Raw genomic sequence first — 3,891 nt, forward strand, 5'->3', positions numbered from 1 at the left:
AACCAAACTCTGAAGGGTACCCTTACCTGTGACAATGCGTCAACCAAACTCTGAAGGGTACCCTTACCTGTGACAACGCGTCAACCAAACTCTGAAGGGTGCCCTTACCTGTGACAATGCGTCAACCAAACTCTGAAGGGTGCCCTTACCTGTGACAACGCGTCAACCAAACTCTGAAGGGTACCCTTACCTGTGACAGCGCGTCAACCAAACTCTGAAGGGTACCCTTACCTGTGACAACGCGTCAACCAAACTCTGAAGGGTACCCTTACCTGTGACAACGCGTCAACCTAGGAAGCGGCGGAATGTGAACGCAGTGGACCCAATCCCACAAACTCCCAGTTTTGTGAGGTTGTAGGTATTTCTGTTTGCAAATGTTGCATGTGATTTAGCATTAAGTAAGTTTGTGGTATTCACACATGGAAGGTATGTCCTATTTTATTTCAATCATTATTGTCTATGTGTGTGTCATTTTCTTCTTTTTAAAAAATTGTGTTGACCTATTTGTATCATGTATCATACTTCTCATCTTATGTCCATGTTGTATCCAGGGTGTGGTCTCCAGGCCTGACCGGCGTACCGCGGTTTTGCTTAGGTCAGGCATTTGCTCCTTCTTTTCTAAATTTCTTCATTTCTTTCTTTTCTTTTTCATTTAAAGCATATAAGGGTGTAGCATGTGTAGATCAATCCGCATGTTTTGACACCTCACTGAAACTGAAACTGAAATGGGAAAGCATGCTGCTGCAGCGCAGAAATCAGATCATCCCATCTTGGAGTTGACGGCTGTCGTTTGATGTACTGACGGCTTGTTAGTGCGGGGCGGTGACGTTGTTTTCATGTCACAGACAAACGTTGGACGACAAACGGACTGATCAGCTTTTCAAAGTGCGGCTACTTTCTCTCTATTTAAAACAGTCTGTTTGTATTTCTTAAGAGGGCCGTTTAATTTGACCAGTGTTTTAGTGTCGTCAAGGGAGCCATCTAATTTGACCAGTCTTAGTGTCGTCAAGGGAGCCATTTAATTTGACCAGTGTTTGAGTAATGAAATGCTATTCGATTTGACCAGTGTTTTACAGACATAAAAGGATTCGTTTAATTCCACAACTGTTGTATGGACTGTGAGAAGTAGTTTAGCAGCACCAGTGTATTAATCACACACAGTGACGCTGTCATGTTTTCTTTCAACCTCAGAAGCTTTTTGTGCTGATCAGTAAAAGCTGAAGTGAACATGACATGTACTTGTGTAATATATAGGATTCAGTGGGAAAGAGATGCTGTATAACGGTGTTGCAATCCGTTTTGCCATTGTAAATACTCCGACATAGTTTTCTTCCAGACGAATGTATTGCATGTAGTTAACAATCATGGCTTCCAATAGGCATACCCTTTTAAAAGAAACAAACCATGTGTATGAATAAAGCATTAAAATTCTCTCTCTCTCTTGGTTTTTTTTGTTTGTTTGTTGTTGTTTTTTGTTGTTTTTGTCAGTGCTATGGATAACTTAATGTTATATGCAACCCCACCGACCCACTCTTCACCGTTGTATTGTGGTCCAAGGCCGATGTACATTAAACTCTGAGTTCTGAGTTCTCTCTCTTTCTGTGTGTGTGTGTGTGTGTGTGTGTGTGTGTGTGTGTGTTTATCTGTCTATGTCTCACTCTCATTCACTGTTCTTGATTCTTGATTCCCACCTCTCCCTCTCTCTCTGTCTCTCCCTCCCTAACCCCCAATGCCCCCCCCACCTCCCCACCCCCCACCCTCTCTGTCTTTCACTCGCTCTTCTATGCATGTTTTCCAATCGATGAGTCCCAAGAATCCATGAGTCCGCAAGCACTTCTTTCGGCTGTAAAATGTTTGCCGATGCAATCAGAGTATGGGGCAGTTTCACTGGTGTGCAAAGTTTGTAGCAAATTTGAAAATCAAGCCATTTAAAAATGAGGAGTCCTGTATAATTGGCTGCAAATTGTGTGCTCAGCTCCCCCAGGCACGGCCTGAAGTGGGTGGGGAGAATTTAAAAACCGTGGCCGACAGGCGATTGGACGGCTCTAAATTGCCGGTTTGTGCACTCGTTACAGGGGATTGCGTTTTCGCGTTTATGTGGAAAATGTGATTAAGTTAACGATTTCGGTGTGTGTGTGTATGTGTGCGTGGGGGTGGCTGGGTGGGTGGATGTGTGTGTGTGTGTGTGTGTGTGTGTGTGTGTGTGTGTGTGTGTGTGTGTGTGTGTAGAGGTAATAGATAGATAGATATTCCGTTCTCTCTCTGTCTCTCTCTGTCTGTCTGTCTGTCTCTCTCTCTCTCTTTCTCTCTTCCTCCTCCTCCTCCGCCTTCGCCCCTCTCTCTCCCTGTCGCTTCTTTCTTACTCTCTCGCTCTCCCCCTCCTCCCCTCTCTCTTTGCAGCAAAAAGAAAAGAAAGATAAGAATAAGCAAAAACTGTGCTTACGTGCATTTCTGTTTGTGTTTCCATCTGCGTCTGTATATTTGACCCATCTCGTGTTTATGTGTGATTGGAGGGTAGTTCATCAAGTTACTGTCGGCATGAAACAAAACACAGAGAGAGAAAGAGAGAGAGAGAGAAAAAGAAAGAGAGAGAGAGAGAGAGCGGGGCGAAGGGGGAGTGTGTTTTTCGCATATGCGCGTGCACATGCGTGTTTTAAGTGCTTGCTTGACTGTGCTTGTGTGTGTCTGTGTTCGCGTGCGCGTATGCACATATCTGTTCTTGGTGTTATGTCATTCACTCCTTTAAGAGTGATGTATATAATACATATTTGTGTCTGGTTTTGTGTTGTTGTTTTTTTGCATGTCTGTGACTGTGTGCGTGTATGTCTGCTACGCGCGTGCGCGCGCGTGTGTGCGTCTTTTTTTTGTTATGTGCCACCTCTGTGTGTGTGTGTGTGTGTGTGTGTGTGTGTGTGTGTGTGTGTGTGTGTACATGTGTACGTGTTTTTGTGTGTGTGTGTGTACATGTGTGTGTGTGTGCATGTGTGTGTGTGTGTGTACGTGTGTGTGTGTGTGTGTGTGTGCTTGTGTGTGTGCTTGTGTGCGTGTGTGTGTGTGTGTTTGACGCCATCATCCTGCGTATGCTTTTTTTTTTCTTTTTTTCTGATCTGTGTCACTCACAGTTGTAAACAGAATTACTGTGCATTTTGGCCTGTGGGCAGACCCTGCAACCCAATATGAACCTCTCTCTCTCTTCTCTCTCTCTCTCTCTCTCTCTCTCTCTCTCTCTCTGTCTCTCTCTGTGTGTCTTTCTCTCCCCTCTTTCTGTCTGTCTCAGTCTCTCTCTGTCTCTCTGTATTTGTCTGTCTGTCTCTGTCTCTTTCTCTGTCTCTCAGTCTCTGTCTGTCTCTGTCTGTCTTGTATGTCTGTCTGTCTCTGTCTGTCTGACTGACTGTCTGTGTCTGTCTGTCTCTCTCCATCTATTTCTCTCACCCATACTGGAGCCTGTTAAGTATTCCCCTTTCGCGCTGTCTATGATGCTAATCATGTTGAAGGATGCATGTTGAATTTTCCAACTTTAAAGTTGTTTTTCCTCTGTTTCTTTTCTTTTCCGTGTTTCTCTGCAATTGGGAAGGGTATCCGGCCTTTCTTTGTCCCTGCCGTGTGCGGGGGCGGTGTGTAAAAAATAAAACTGAGTTTTCTAGATGAGCACACACACACACACGAATGCACGCGCACACACACACACACACGAATGCACGCACACACACACACACACACACACACACACACACACACACACACATATATATATATATATATATATAGAGAGAGAGAGAGAGAGAGAGAGAGGGGGGGGAAGCACAAATACAAAGCGTCCTCCAATGCCAAATCAGAGAAATAATCATCATTCATCAAAAAGTGCGAAAACATCAATTGTCTGTCCAAAAT

This window comes from Babylonia areolata, chromosome 5 (genome assembly GCF_041734735.1).
Source record: "Babylonia areolata isolate BAREFJ2019XMU chromosome 5, ASM4173473v1, whole genome shotgun sequence".
In the NCBI taxonomy this organism is placed as follows: Eukaryota; Metazoa; Mollusca; class Gastropoda; order Neogastropoda; family Buccinidae; genus Babylonia; species Babylonia areolata.